The sequence below is a fragment of the Nilaparvata lugens genome, chromosome 8 (assembly GCF_014356525.2).
Source record: "Nilaparvata lugens isolate BPH chromosome 8, ASM1435652v1, whole genome shotgun sequence".
In the NCBI taxonomy this organism is placed as follows: Eukaryota; Metazoa; Arthropoda; class Insecta; order Hemiptera; family Delphacidae; genus Nilaparvata; species Nilaparvata lugens.
In genome coordinates, this window is record NC_052511.1 from 24982948 (window position 1) to 25000253 (window position 17306).

General features: G+C 34.1%; 1 protein-coding gene across 3 annotated transcripts in view; it reads left to right on the forward strand.

The window, feature by feature from the left end:
- The window catches only part of LOC111047750, a 90176-nt gene that overhangs the window by 3154 nt on the left and 69716 nt on the right, over positions 1-17306 (forward strand). Inside the window, exon 2 of one of the 3 annotated variants that reach the window (XM_039434320.1) lies at positions 301-406. The exons of the other annotated variants lie outside the window; for them this stretch is intronic. The gene's annotated coding sequence lies outside the window, so the exon portion shown is untranslated. The remainder of the gene's footprint in view (positions 1-300; positions 407-17306) is intronic. 3 annotated transcript variants of the gene reach the window in all.

Consider the following 17306-nt stretch of genomic DNA (forward strand, 5'->3'; position numbering starts at 1 on the left):
AGTGTAGGAGTGTCACCAGGTCCTTCATGTTGCGAAGCTCTTTGGTAAACCAGGATTTGTCTCTGTGTAGTTTGGAGGTTATATTTCTATTTTATTTTGTCTTTATATGTGTTTGAGGAAATACTTGATTGAAACTGTTAATTTAGACTGAGATGAGTTTATCAAGTCTGAATTTTGGTCTTACATTATCAAGAATTGTCATCCAGTTAATGCGTTTAAGTTCTCCTCGAAGTATTGGAATGTGCTCCTCCCGGACTATTCTCTTGTAGAAGATATATTCAGCCTTCCATGCTATTTCAGGTTGGATGCTGACAGTGCCAGTTTGGGGTTGGACTTCCATCACGACAGCACAGTGATCAGAAATCATTGGGTCCACCACAGTTGTTTCATGTTCCCAGGAATCAAGGTTAGTTGCAATGTTATCCAGGACTGCTGTACATCTGGTTGGCGTCTTGTTGGCAGTGTAGAGCCCGTATTCTCGGAGTAGACATGTAAACCTGGAGCTTAGTTCGTTCTGGGTTTCAAGGTGAATATTGAAGTCACCATCTATAACAATTTTTTTTGTTAAATCTAGATAGAAACTTCAGCAAGATCTCAAACTTCTCGAAAAATTGACCCAAACCACCATTAGGGGAACGGTATACTGATACCACAATCATTGAGGGCTCAAGCAACTGTAAGGCAGCAATCTCCAGGACCAGTTCATCACAAAATTTATTAACATCGATTGTCTTATACTTCAGGGTATTTTTTAAATATATTGCTGAACCACCGTTTGTATGGTGCTTCCTATAATAGGCGGCAGCTAGATTCAGGTTATTTAGGTCGCTATAAAATTCTGATTCCTCCTCTTTCAGCCAATGCTCAGTTATGCAGAAAATGTCAGTATTAATCTCATCACATAAAAATTCAAGAAGGTCGAGTTTTGTTCTAATGCACTGAACATTCAATACAATGATGGTAACTTTACTTACATACATGGTAACTTTATTCACATCCATGGTAGCTTTGCTCTTTTTCATATTTGTATCAGTTTTGCTCCCTGAGGGCGTTTGAATAAAAAACGTCTTAAAGTAGCATACTTTGGCCATTCAGTGTTATCAAGGATATCTTTATGATCAAAATCAACTCCAAGTTTGAAGCTACAATATGAAACACTTTTGCTTTTCAGCTTTTCTACAACAAAATTAAGTCCAGGGAAGGTATCTGTCAAAAATGTTTTTTCGCCACACTGCACAGAAAGCAGCTGTTTTCCAGTCCCTACGTAGATCTGAAAGACCTTGTTTGCAGACGACGTCAGAAAAGGGTTTCTTTTCCGGTCTAGCCCAGAAAGTTGTCTCTTTCCAGCCGCTCATGGAAGTAGTTAATAAGTCATCCGCTAGATCGGGCGAGTGTCCACTTTCATCATCAGTGCTGAAGTCGCTATGATTTCAGCAGTTCCAGTTTCGAATCAAACTAATTCGCTTCGCAACCAGTTTTATTCAATTATTTATTGTTGATTAGTGCATTCCGAATTTTCAAAAATGCTTGAAGATGACTGTGGTATTCCAAGTGAAATTTTAAAAGAATCTGAAATCCTGACTGCAAATCTTCTACCACTAAAATCAAGAGATAGGTACGATAGCTTAACGAGTATTCTTTATTTTGTATTTTTTATTTTTTTTGTCAGCAATACCTGTAGTGTGGCGAAAAATATCGTTCGCACCACGGGCAAAAATGTTTTTCCAGCTCTCAATCTTTTCTAGTCCTCGGCCTCGGACTTGAAAACCGATTTCGAGCTGGAAAAATCTCATTTTCTGCTCTAGGTGCGAAATATACTATTAAATTATTCTCGGTTGCACCCGTTTTTATTTTTCCAAGATGATACCAGGCTAGCTTGTCACCTACTAGGCTATAATCCTGACCATTGACTTGTTGGCAGTTGTTTGAGCCAACCAGTAATGGTTTATCTTTAAAAGAATAGGTTTGTTTGGTTTTTGATAATTTATTAGGGGATTTGTCATTTTTCTGGTATTTACTACCGACAGATTTGGCATAAGTCTTATTTTTGCCACGTTCAATTCTGTTTGTAACAGTTTTCTACTCATCGTATCTTATAATACAGTCCTTAATTGCAATATCATCGCAGAATGCATCTGTTTGGTCACACTTGGCACTAACTTCGTCAATGTTTAAAATTTCATAGGATGTACCGGTACTTTTATTTTGTCCACTATTATTTAATGATGGAAAGTCAATACTAGATGTTGAAAATGGCCGTTGTTCTCATGGTTACTATTTAATGAAGTTTTTTGTGAACTAGTGAGATGTCTATTCACAGTTTTAGTTGTTTGCATGCCAAGTAAAGAATTATTTTTATCATTTACCAGTTTTGGCTTCGTGAGTTTGAGATTTCGATCTTTACCTTCCACTATGTCAAGTCTTCTACTTAGTTGTAGTGAATTTTCACTCAATTTCGTGAGTTCATCTAGCACAATATTCAGGTTGCCATCGTTTACAAGATTTTTATTGTAGTTCAAAGTAGGGTTTGACTTGGTTAGAGCTGTAGGTTGAACATGCTCAGACAAGAATGATTTTTCTGAATAACCTTGATTTCTTAATAAAACTTCAATTTTCTCTAACAATTCAATATTTCCAAGGTTCATTACATTAATATTATTTGTAATTTCGTCGAGTTTTACATTTATATCCACAAAATCTTTTACTCCGAATTCAACACTTCGAACACGTTTTAACCTCACTTTACAGCTTTCCACATTGAAAGTTCGCCTAATTCCGTAATCTTTCCTAAATTTTCCGATGAAATGTTCACTTATGAAACCAGTTTTCACAAAATACATCACACATGATTGCATCGTCGTTATTTTTTATGATATTTTTACAGAGCCCCAAAAAGTCTTACTACCTTCAACCGCCATCTTGATCTCATCCATGACAGAAGGCCATTCCCCTCGAAAAAGTTGGTCATCTACATTTTCATCTCTGTCTCGATCACCTTTGAGAAGATAGGCACCATGGAGCTTGGCGCCTGAAGTTTGCTGGATCACTGGTCTCCCCTTTCTTGTGAATTGGCACTGTTCTCGCTGTCTTGAGACAGTCTGGAAACCTTCCTGTCACAAAACAGATGTTAATGGCTGCAGCCAATGGTTCAGCTATTTGTTTTGTTGTTGCCTTTAGCACAAAGGTCGAAAGTCCATAGATATCCACACAAAATTGCCCAGCTAAAAACGTCTTCTGTAAGACATTTGGAAAGAAAGGATAGCCTACTTTGTAAGTTAAGATTGTCATTGTTAAAAGGAAATTATAATAATTCAGTATTACTAACCCATTCAGTGCAAGCCGAGAAATACGGGACATCGTACAAATGACTATTAATGGAACCGACACTCAAACACTAATCGATATTAAGCTAAGGTACTGTTAACTTTATTGATGAAACGTATGCAAGAAAACTTAGTTTAAAATTTCACTTCATATAGAAAACGAAAAATCGGTCGACCAACGAAACCAGCCCAACCGGTCTCCAAATCAAGTTGAATTAGTAATAGCCTATGTTAGCTCATAATAATAACCTATAATAATAATAAGAGTAATAGACCATAATAGCCTATTATAATAGTAATTATATAGCCTATACAATATAATCGGGAGAGGTCGATAGACTATGTTTGTGTTAACAGAATAAATTAAGATTTGGCCCACCATCCAAGGAAATTACAGTGTTGCCAATTTGTGATAATACAGTGTAAAATTGTGACTCTCAAATTTCTAATTCAACCACAGGATAGTTGGTATCTACCCCGTATTTCTCGATATCCCCAAAACAAGTTTCAGAGTCAAGGGTTTTATGATTTTTTTTGTAAAATTCAAAACATCACGAAAATATGTTTTTTTTAATCTTTCGTCTCTTGACAAAGTCAAGGAGAGAACCCGAATGGTGATCTATCATTATACCATCGATAGTTATATAGCCAACTTAGATACTCCGAAAACTGAATATATATATATCTTTATTTATAAGAAGGTTAGAATTTAAGATAAAAGAAAAAGATGTGAGTAATGAATTGAGAAATAGGAGACCGCAACAACGCTTGTTTTGTAATGCCAATGGGAGTGTTTGATGTTTGCGCAGACAGTTCCAGTAAACATAAAATCGGTCAGGATCAAAATTATTATAACTGCACATGTTTGAGTGTGGATGGTAGTAGACCTATACGCGTTTACGCAAATACATCACATCAGTTTTTGCTTTTTCCCTTCATTAAATCTGGGAAACTACGTGAAATATAGAATTGTCCTTTAGAGGTTCCTTCCTCAAAATGTCTCTAGACCTAGAGATTACTACCACTTCGGCAGACAAGCAAGTACTTTTCTCAAAAATTCAGGATGGTACATTCAAGTTACTTTCAAGTTGGGTAACTACATCTTGGAAATGTAGGATTCCCAGTGAATTGAAAGAATTGTATTATTGTAAATATAGTGCCATTTATAATTGCTATAAAAATTGAGCCAAATTATTCCGGGATCGAATAGTCTAATATATGCTTCTTCTTTATGTTATAAAGACGAATAAGTTTCACTATAATAATAGCTATTACTATCATTGCCACAACTCAATATTTTTTGTTATTATTACAGAGCAATGTGCTGTTCTGACAAATAATTATAATACTAATATTAATAGTAATTAAAAATTGCTATATTATCTTTCTGCAATTAAGGCAAACACAGTTTATTCAATCTATTAATTACTAAGCATATGGCCTTAAATCTTAGCTATATTTTTGGAATATTCTTTTCATATTATTTTTAATTTAATATATAAATGTGAGATTCTAATTAGATTGATAATAATAATTATTAGTACCGTATTAATTATTATCATTAGAACATTCCAATTCTTATTCAGGACAGGCCACCAAATATAATTTATCTATTTCCATCTTTGAAATAAGAAAAGTACTGTAATAAAAAATACAGTATTTATTTATTCATTCGTGGACAGAATCACAAATCATATTAATATGATTAGGAAGGAACAACAGGCTTTACCATGGTCTTCAAAAAATTCAAAATTGCATTAGTCATTGTTCAGTGATACTAGCGGACGATACTAATCTTCATCACCAGGATTTTCCCAACCCCCATCAGGAATACAACATTAACAATTAGGTAAATAACAAGGTTTCATCCTTATTAAAAAATGTTTCTATTCAATTAAATTAGCCATGAATACCTCAGAATGTACCTGTAATCAACTGAATATATAATATATTTAGAAATTCAAATTGAACATTTAAATGGTATCACAAATTTATTTATTTACTCATTCATGGACAATAGGATACAATGCAGGTATAAACAAACAACAGGCATCCGCCGCCCAAAACTACTTTAACCTTAATTAAAAATAAACAGTCCAAAGGTAATGTAGAGATGGAATTAAATAGAGAATGCATTTATTCAAATGCCAATTAATATATAATTATAGCATTTATTTAGGATTTTCGTTAAATAATAATTATATTGTAATGTAGAGTTTGTATTTGTGATTTACACACAAATTCAAGTTCAAAAACATCACTGTATTAATTGGAATTTTGAATTTATCTGACTAACTATTTACTTCCTAACAAAACCAAACAAGAAACTTCTATCACAATTTTAAAAATCTCACCTACACCTTGATAAAAGTAATCAATAAATTAAAAGAATAATTGAAAGATGTACTTCAATTAAAGAGTTCCAAATTTTCATCGCCTACAGCTTCGTTTACACAAAGTTATTAACAAAATGTTAATAACTTAATCCTTATAAGATGCGTTTACACTGTGTAACTTTGTTATATGTAACTTTTGTTAGAAACATAAGTTATAAGTTATTATATTGATTGACAAAAAGGAATTTGTAACATGTTATGAAACAAAAGCATCAGTTTGTGGATCTCTACAGTAGGGTTATTGTTTTAGCCAGCTAAAGTGCTATTAATTGATAACTCCGGATTGTGAACGCCCCATCTAAAAAACCATCTGCTATTAGCTAACTGCAGTAGCGATCCAAGCGGATAATTTGTGTAACTTAAAGTTAGTTTGAAAAAGTAAGATCATAAACATAATTATGGCTGCCGCTTTAAATTAACAGAGATAGCTAGAGTTAGCAGACTCAAACCTGCGCTATCTGCCACCTCGTCTGTTAATTTTTTTATAACACATCTGAGTCAACACAGACTTAGCAAATAGCTGGAGATAGCGAATAACTCGACTTAGCCAGCTATCTCCAACATTGTGAATACCCCTAGTAATTATATTACCCAAAGTACGGCTATTGACTGTCACGTGGTACAAATCCGCCATTAATATTATAAACAAACTTTATAGTCATATCTTATTTATTGAAAATTATTTGGAAATTTGAAATCTATCACTTCTTTTACCGATTGTAAACGTATTTTGAACTTCCGATGAGTTTTGTATGACATTTTCGAAGGGAAACTGATTATACTTTGATATGGATCTATGACGTCTATTTAAATAACATTAATAACGCTTAAAACATCAATTGTTCTTCCCTCGGGCGCGCATAAGTAGGGTACACCTCAAGGATCAAAATTTCAAACACTCATAAGAACTTTTGTCTCAATGATCGGATGTCATTGTACCACAGCTTATTCTTCTCGGCTCGTCAAGGCGGTTCAAAAAAATGCTTCATGAGTCGAATTTGATCGAAAAATATGAAATTCATAGTGATGTGGATCGGGAATATTCTCAGTGGGAAGGAACTTATGATTTGGCAATATTTCCGAGGCCAAGAAATTTTGGGAATTTATAGGAACTTTAGAGAATTTATAAAATTTCTCTAAAAATGATTGAAATTGATCAATCCCACTCATATTTTACATCAATGTAATCAATGAACCATCATTCTATTTGATATTGATCAAGCTCAGCCACATTTTACATTGATGTAATCAATAAATCATAATTCCTCGAGCCTGTTTTTGCTCACTCACTCACTGTCTTTTAAATACTCGTATAGTCCAGTCAATGAAATATTAAAGAGGGAAAATTTTGGAACACAATTTTTGACCCCGTAGCTCTTTTAAGGGTAAGTAAGGGGGTAAACATATCAAAAGTTCTCACTCCTACCCCCTGTGCTAAGGTGGTGGGGGTGGTTTGAAAGTGCCATATTTTATTTTTGCATAGCCTACCTATATCTCGAACAATATGCGCCTTTCGAAAATTGTCGTCGAACACAGTCATAATATTGAAGCGAAATATCATAAATCAAATTGATACATCAAATTATCCTACAAGTTTCATTTCCAAAATTTTACCATATATCTCATAGTTTTCAAGGTATGAGCTCTCTAAGGTATCAAATTTTGAAGAAAACCCCTATCGGCACCGATTTTTTCATATTTTTGGCCTTATAACTTTTTAACGATTCATCCGTGCCAGAAGACCTACGGGGTCAAAAATTGTGTTCCAAAATTTTCCCTCTATAATCTTTCATTGACTGGACTATAGGAGTATTTAAAAGAGTTGTAGAGCATTCAATTCTCTTCAATTTAATGTATTATTTCATTATTTTATGCTTTCCATCAATTTTTATAGCAGTTTTAGTGTTGAGTGTGGTAGGAGTGAGGACTTTTTATACAGAGTGGGTGAAAAGTCCGAGAACGGCTTCATATCTTATACACAAAGGTAATTTGATCGTGGATGTGATTGGGGATCCTACTCAAATTAAACTCGATTAAAAATCTGGTGCGCCATCTTGGAGCCGCCATATTGAATGCAACGTTTCTTTTAAATAGGAAGGTGGTCATGCGATACATGATTTCGATACGAAATTTCAAGGAAAAAAGAATGGTGAAAACCGCACATCGATATCTCAAACCGTTTAGAAGATATTCACATTATTAATCAATACTATTCAAAGCAGAAGGGAGAGTAAAAAGAATGAGAACGGCTTAGTATCTCATAAAAGATTGTGATTCCAAGGTGAGTGTGATTGGGTATCCCTCTCAAATTTAAAATATTACTTTACTATGACTTCAAAAATCTGGTCCGCCATCTTGGATCCGCCATATTGAATGCAACTTAATTTTTTTAAATAGGAAGGTGGTCATGCAAAACATGATTTCGATATGAAATTTCAAGAAAAAATGAATGGTGAAAACCGCATATCGATATCTCAAACCGTTCAGAAGATATTCACATTATTAATCAATACTAGTTATGTATTTCATTTCTGTTATGCATTATATTGATTTATAATGTGAATATCTTCTGAACGGTTCTAGATATCGATACACGGTTTTCGCCATTATTTTTTCTTAAAATTTCGTATCGAAATCATGTATCGCATGACCACCTTCCTATTTAAAAAAATTAAGTTGCATTCAATATGCCGGATCCAAGATGGCGGACCAAATTTTTGAAGTTATAGAAAAGTAGTATTTTCAATTTGAGTAGAATCCCTGATCACACCCACCATCAAATTACCTTTGTGTATGAGATATTAAGCCGTTCTCGGACTTTTTTCTCTCCTTTCTGCTTTGAATAATATTGATTAATAATGTGAATATCTTCTAAACGGTTTCAGATATCGATATGCGGTTTTCGCCATTCTTTTTTTCTTGAAATTTCGTATCGAAATTATGTATTTCATGACCACCTTCCTATTTAAAAAAATAAAGTTGCATTCAATATGGCGGATCCAAGATGGCGGACCAGATTTTTGAAGTCTTAGTAAAGTAGTATTTTCAATTTGAGTAGGATCCCTAATCATACCCAACGTCAAAAAATCTTTGTGTATGAGATATTAAGCCGTTCTCGGACTTTGAACCCACTCTGTATGCTTACCCCCTCACTATCCTTAAAAGGACTGCGAGGTCAAAAATTGGGTTCCAAACTTTTCCCTCTATATCTTTTTGAGCATTTGTTGCCTGGACTAGTATATTACAAGTTAAGTGAGCCTCAATGACTCTTGAAAGGTTGTGAGCTGTGGAATTATCTTCCTTATTAATATTGAATTAAACTGGAGTATGCTCCTTGTTTTAGTTTAGCCTATTTTGCTGTATTTTATAATTTCTAATTTTTGGATTTATATTCTACTCTAATCTTTATTTAGAGGGTCAATTACTTTTGTGCGGAGAAATTGAATAAAATCATGCAATGAAAGTTGAATTACTCTCAATACTTTGTTGAATTTGTTTACCTGATTTACAGGCATTTATTAGTAAGTAAAAAAATCGTATTCAACTTGTAAGACATGAAAGTAGCATGATAATAGTGGAGCGATTGAATGATTTATTTAGTGCTCATTTCTCCTTTCAGTCTATGAACTTCAAATTACTGTTTTCTTTGAACTTACTACAATTTATAAGTTATTCATCCTTATATTTCTAACATAAATCTGTTGTATAACAGGTGATTGAGACCTTGTGTAACAAAAAACGTATTTTTAGGTCATTTTTTATGAAAGAAATCATAAATTTCCTTGAGTTCCCATAAATTCCCGGGAATTTATGATTTTTGGGAATATTTCCCTTAAATTCCCTGGGAATATTTCCTTGATCTTAAATTCCCGGGAATTTTACATCACTAAATTCATCCCTGAGTGTAGATTAACCACTACTTCAATTCACAAAGAAATGACAAATCAGAGCTATGTAGGTATCTCGGTAATCCATTATTATAAAAAAGACTTGATCTTGAATTTTAGAATTGAATTTGAATTTTTCCTCCTATTTTAGTTGCTGCACATGGAAGAATATGATCGTAATGTAAGATTCGATCATAAAAAATCAAGAAATCGAAGATACTTTTCTCATAAATTAACGGTCTAGGCAGTGCTATGATAGGGAACATTGATTCAAGATGAATTTCAGGCAATTATGAGCTCGTAGAGGATGAATTGTCTACAATTTGGAATCAATCATGAGTTTCTATGATGTATCAGACTCTTGATTAACAGAAAAATCGCAAAAGAATGAAAAACTGGAATCGCCAATTGACCGAGCGAAGTGAGGTCTAAGATTCAAGTCGACGGTTTGGCATTTCTCTAATGTTTAAATGTTTATATGTTGCGCATTTACGACGAAACGCGGTAATAGATTTTCATGAAATACCTGTCAAGTATGTTTATTTTTTAATTGCGCGTCGACGTATATATATACAAGGTTTTTGGAAATTTCGCATTTCAAGGATAATATAAAAGGAAAAAGGAGCCTCCTCCATACGCTAATATTAGAGTAAAATCAGACTATAGAATTATAATTCATAATAATTCAGCTGACAAGTGATTAAACAGATGTGTGGAGAAGCCAGTCTATTGCTGTATTTCCATAAGGTCTATAGTTTCAATCAGGTACTTGTGGATGAGAATACTGCGTGAGGTCTACTGTTCACAGAACTACTAGTAAGTTATGTCACAGCCTACTTTATCTAAAGTAAGCCATGGTTTATGTTCAATCTAATCTTATTATATTAAAGCTGCAAAAGACAAAAAATTACGAAAAATTCTCAGCCAATACGGCTGATTGTATCGGAGAACCAACCTCGAAATCAGTTAGAGAACACTAAAATATTAAATAATAAATGTCCCCAAATATTTGGGACACATTTAAATTTGTTTCCCACAAAAAAAATTATTACAAGCTTTTCATCGAAAATTTGGAGTTTTCACAAATACCAAAAATTCTCAGCCAAAACTATGAGTTCACTGTGAAAACTGAACACCAAATCTGTTGCATAACACACTGAAGGCTACGGGAAAACCTCAAGACCTTCCAAATGTTTCCCCCCTGCACTCCTGTACTCACCCAAATATTTGGGACACATTTAAATTTTTTTCGCACAAAAAACTATTACAATTTTTATTGATCAGCTCCCGGAGTTAAACCTGTTGCCATAGCTAAATTTCAATCAAATTCAAATGGCGACCCGGGAAATTGAGTTTTCATCGAAAATTTGAAGTTTTCGCAAATACCAAAAATTCTCAGCCAAAACTATGAGTTCGCTGTGAAAACTGAACACCAAATCTGTTGTATAACAGGTGATTGAGACCTTGTGTAACAAAAAACGTATTTTTAGGTCATTTTTTATGAAAGAAATCATAAATTTCCTTGAGTTCCCATAAATTCCCGGGAATTTATGATTTTTGGGAATATTTCCCTTAAATTCCCTGGGAATATTTCCTTGATCTTAAATTCCCGGGAATTTTACATCACTAAATTCATCCCTGAGTGTAGATTAACCACTACTTCAATTCACAAAGAAATGACAAATCAGAACTATGTAGGTATCTCGGTAACCCATTATTATAAAAAAGACTTGATCTTGAATTTTAGAATTGAATTTGAATTTTTCCTCCTATTTTAGTTGCTGCACATGGAAGAATATGATCGTAATGTAAGATTCGATCATAAAAAATCAAGAAATCGAAGATACTTTTCTCATAAATTAACGGTCTAGGCAGTGCTATGATAGGGAACATTGATTCAAGATGAATTTCAGGCAATTATGAGCTCGTAGAGGATGAATTGTCTACAATTTGGAATCAATCATGAGTTTCTATGATGTATCAGACTCTTGATTAACAGAAAAATCGCAAAAGAATGAAAAACTGGAATCGCCAATTGACCGAGCGAAGTGAGGTCTAAGATTCAAGTCGACGGTTGGCATTTCTCTAATGTTTAAATGTTTATATGTTGCGCATTTACGACGAAACGCGGTAATAGATTTTCATGAAATACCTGTCAAGTATGTTTATTTTTTAATTGCGCGTCGACGTATATATATACAAGGTTTTTGGAAATTTCGCATTTCAAGGATAATATAAAAGGAAAAAGGAGCCTCCTCCATACGCTAATATTAGAGTAAAATCAGACTATAGAATTATAATTCATCATAATTCAGCTGACAAGTGATTAAACAGATGTGTGGAGAAGCCAGTCTATTGCTGTATTTCCATAAGGTCTATAGTTTCAATCAGGTACTTGTGGATGAGAATACTGCGTGAGGTCTACTGTTCACAGAACTACTAGTAAGTTATGTCACAGCCTACTTTATCTAAAGTAAGCCATGGTTTATGTTCAATCTAATCTTATTATATTAAAGCTGCAAAAGACAAAAAATTACGAAAAATTCTCAGCCAATACGGCTGATTGTATCGGAGAACCAACCTCGAAATCAGTTAGAGAACACTAAAATATTAAATAATAAATGTCCCCAAATATTTGGGACACATTTAAATTTGTTTCCCACAAAAAAATTATTACAAGCTTTTCATCGAAAATTTGGAGTTTTCACAAATACCAAAAATTCTCAGCCAAAACTATGAGTTCACTGTGAAAACTGAACACCAAATCTGTTGCATAACACACTGAAGGCTACGGGAAAACCTCCAGACCTTCCAAATTTTTCCCCCCTGCACTCCTGTACTCACCCAAATATTTGGGACACATTTAAATTTTTTCGCACAAAAAATTATTACAATTTTTATTGATCAGCTCCCGGAGTTAAACCTGTTGCCATAGCTAAATTTCAATCAAATTCAAATGGCGACCCGGGAAATTGAGTTTTCATCGAAAATTTGAAGTTTTCGCAAATACCAAAAATTCTCAGCCAAAACTATGAGTTCGCTGTGAAAACTGAACACCAAATCTGTTGCATACTACACTGGAGACTACGGGAAAACCTCCAGAACTTTCAATTTTTTTCCCCCGGAACCCCTAGCCTCCCCCAAATATTTGGGACACATTTAAATATGTTTCCCACAAAAAAATTATAAGAAGCTTTTTTGTTCAGCTCCCGGATATAAGCCTATAACCATAGCTAAATTTCATCCAAATTCAAATGGCGATCCGGGAAATTGAGTTTTCATAAAAAATTTGAAGTTTTCCCAAATACAAAAAATTCTCAGCCAAAACTATAAGATCGCTGTGAAAACTGAACACCATATATGTTGCATACAACACTGGAGGCTACGGGAAAACCTCCAGACCTTCCAAATTTTGCCCCCCGCCGCCCCTGTACTCCCCCAAATATTTGAAACACATTTAAATTTGTTTCCCACAAAAAATTTACTACAAGCTTTTTTGTTCAGCTCCTGGAGATAAGCCCATAACCATAGCTAAATTTCTACCAAATTCAAATTACGACTCGGGAAATTGAGTTTTCATAGAAAACTGTGTGTGTGTGTTAGAGAGATCTATGTAACGTGTTGCTCTCCTGGCATGATATCAAGTTGTTACTGACCAGCTGCTGTGATCTAATTGAAGAAGAAGAAGAAGAAGTAGAAGAAGAAAAAGAAGAAGAATATAGCCTACTACTAGACTCAATGAGTCCTTAGAAGTTACAGTTTTGTTTCTACAACCAAAAATTCAATTCAATTTATTCAATTCAATTCAATTCAATTTATTCAATTCAATTTATTTCACCAAAACACAGAAAACAGTACAAAGATGTGACAATCAGAATAAAAAGCAATTATTATTATTCTAAATATCAACTAATATACATTGGTGTGGCTGGAAAAAGAAGCCTTGAGCTCCAGCCACGAGTTCGAAAATATTCTTTAAATTATTGGTACATTTGCCGTGATAATATTCTAAAATACAAACCAAAAGATAGTAAACCAAAAACCAAAAATATGTATAAATAAACACACAAAATCAATTCTTGAATCAAAAATCAACAAGCTCAATAATAGAAATAGGTAATATAGAAATTATAATAATAATAAAATTTTTTTTTCTTTTAGGTAATCAAAAAAACCAAGTTTAAACTGAGCGTGTTAAAAACAAGTCATAATTATAATTATTTAGTTTTCGATTTTATAAAAGTAATTCTCTTTTACCCTGGATCTTATTTTATTTAATTTATTACTTGTAATTTTATCCATAATGAAATCGTCTGGTATCCTATTTATTAGCTTATCGCTCTGGAACTTGAACTGATGATTGCTGGTTGTCAATGCAGTGAAATTTATACTGTAAGCACTTGCTGGTCTTAAATTGTAAGTGACATTGCGTTGAGTATATAGATGTGTATTTTTATTTATGAATATAATTAAGTTTGTTATGTACGTTTGGCGAAGCGTTGGTAAGTTTATCTCACCAAATATTAGTCTGCTAGGATAGCGTCTTGGTCTTCCTAGCGCAGCCCTGATGATATGCTTTTGAATAGTAAAAATAATAATACTTTGTGTAAAAAAGCTAAAAGTTGCTCTGTCCAAGAATCAACAATGTGAAAACCCAAAGCGATTTCTCCTATTCTTCGGTTTTTAGCAAACCATTCTGGTTCATTGCAGACGACTACTCTACCTAGTCTTCACTACCTACCCTACCCTACCTAACCTATCCCCAATACCCCTAACCTAATTAACCTGCCCTCATTCGTACAGTCGTGTCGTAAATGGCAATTGCCTCCCAGCCGGTGCGCGAAGCGCGGAGGCTGCCACCCAACACTATACAGCCGTAAAAGACAAATGAGCGGGCGAAGCCCGCATTCCAGCCGGAGCGCGAAGCGCGGAGGCTGCTTTCCAACCCTATATAGTCATAAAAGGCGATTGGGCGGGCGTAGCCCGCCTCCCAGCCGGAGCGCAAAGCGCGGAAGCTGCTACCCAACACTATACAGTCATAAAGACGATTGGGCGGACGAAGCCCGCCTCACAGCCGGAGCGCGAAGCGCGGAGGCTGCTAACCCACCCTACTGGGGGTGCAGGGGGCGAAGCCCCCTACCGAGCCCGAAGCGCGAGTATAATCTATAAAGTTATTAACATTTTGTTAATAACTTTGGTCTAATAGCAGCTTTAAGGTCTTTGGTGTGAATATTTTGTTTTGCAGTCATGGTATTATTTATTATGCGTGCCCATTAGGATCAATATTCTCACATTCGAAAAAACTAATTTAATAGGTCATAGGTGATTAAAAATAAACAAATAAACTAAATAATGCTGGAGAAATTATAATATTTTTGATTGTAAAAAAATAATTTTCATCAGATAGAAAGATTATCACGGAACTGGATGAATTATATCATATGGAATACAAATTCAAACTGAGTTTGTTAACATTTAAAACAAGTGACATCAGGTAATTGTGGATGAGAATACTGCGTGAGGTCTACTGTTCACAGAACTACTAGTAGTAAGTTATTTATTAGGTTTGGTCTCGGAATCTTTTAATTAGTGAATTATTATAGTTGACCGAGCGAAGTGAGGTCTAAGATTCAAGTCGACAGTTTGGCATTTCTCTTAATGTTTAAATGTTTATATGTTGCGCATTTACGACGAAACGCGGTAATAGATTTTCATGAAATTTGACAGGTATGTTTCTTTTTTAATTGCGCGTCGACGTATATACAAGGTTTTTGAAAATTTTGCATTTCAAGGATAATATAAAAGGAAAAAGGAGCCTCCTTCAAACGCCAATATTAGAGTAAAAATCAGACTATAGAATTATTCATCATAAATCAGCTGACAAGTGATTGGCCTATATTATTCAATCCTTAGATCAACCTTGCTGCTTCAATGTATCTCATTAGAATTGGAATGTTTTTTTGTTCATAAAAAATTGTAAAAAATGATGGTGATTTGTAAATCTCTTTGTACGAAAGTATTCAATTCATATTTGAAATATTATTATAAATTAATGTAGATGTGTGACTATACAAAACGTCTGTGCCCGGGGCCTATATAAGAAGGGGGCCCAGGGGCCTGCCCCGAAATAATGAATATGAAGAAAAATCAGTACAGTAATTACAGAGAAAAGTACAGTAATCTGAATTTTTGACGGTAAATTACCCTCTGAATATGAGCTGTGAAACTGATATTAAGTATCATGGGGTGTTACTATATTTTTACTATATTACTATATTATTTGAATTTTCGTTTAATAATAATTATTAATTCATTAGTATCCGAAAAATTGCAATATCTCAGTAATTTCCATCCATAAAAATCAGATGTAGCCAATAGCAAGCCAGCAAACATGTTGGACAACTTCAGAAAAGTACAGCTACAAGAGTTGACCTCTGTAAATCTGTTGTACTCTGAAAATGTTCAGATTTGACCATGGTGGAACAGTTGTATGTTTGAACGAGTGATCAAATTTTGACTATGGTTAATTGACCATGGCCAGGCTACATTTGATCAAGGTTGGTGAAACCGGGAATCAGGGATGAATTTTCTATTTTTTGATCGAATTTCACTTATAATGCGTGATTTGGAACCGCCTTGACATGCTGAGAAGAATGAGCTGTGGTACAATGAGATCTGATCATTGTGTCAAAAGTTATGAGTGTTTAAAATTTTGATTATCGAGGTGTCGCTCGATAATAAGCGCGCATCTCCACCAAATTAAGAGCATAAATATAACGGGTGATTCTCATAGAACATGATCTAATGAACTTATATCATGGTGCGAAATCTGAATGTGATGACAATGGAGTTGCTGATGATAAATGAAGCTAAAACTCAGGTGTTTTCCAAAATACAAGGATCATTGTTGTCAGGTTTACCTGGAAATCTATATAAGATTTCAAGGTAATAATTAATTAATAATAATTATTAATTCATTAGTATCCGAAAAATTGCAATATCTCAGTAATTTCCGTTCTGTAGAGCACAAAACTACGCTCAGAGGAATCTTGAATATATACATTTAAGTGGTGGCAATCGGAAGATATTGTGGATCAAAAACTAAAATTCATCAAAATTAATTTTTTTTCTAATTTTACTTATTTTTAAAAAATTGTAACTCAGTACTCATTGAGGATGGAAAGTTCCGAATAATCTCATTTTATTAGGAATTTCATAATCTAAATAAAAGACGGGAGAAAATTTTTCTGATCGATTACAGGATTTGGCGGAAATAACTTAAAACTGAAAATTAACCGAAAATACAAGGTTTTTGGGCCACTCTGTATCTAGCACAAGGAAATTTATGTACCCAAACAATATATTGAAAATCAGAACTACAATATAAAATGCAAGAACCAATGTATATTTAAAGTACTGTAGTTGCAGAAATAAGTTTCATTACTTAATCATTTAAATGAACAAGTTCAAAAATCTAATCAATTTCAACAAATGAAGCTCTCAAATGCTGTTTTCGATTAAAAACCTCAACAATTTTCAGGTGGGGTGTCCCCTGGACGACCACCCCAATCGCCCCCCCCCCACAGTTCAGGATCCTGGATCCGCGCCTGTAAGCAGCTGATGATTCAGCTACTTCCCACAACACCTTTTTCAACTCCATTCTATAACTTATAACATGTTATAAGTAGTAAAACGTTCTT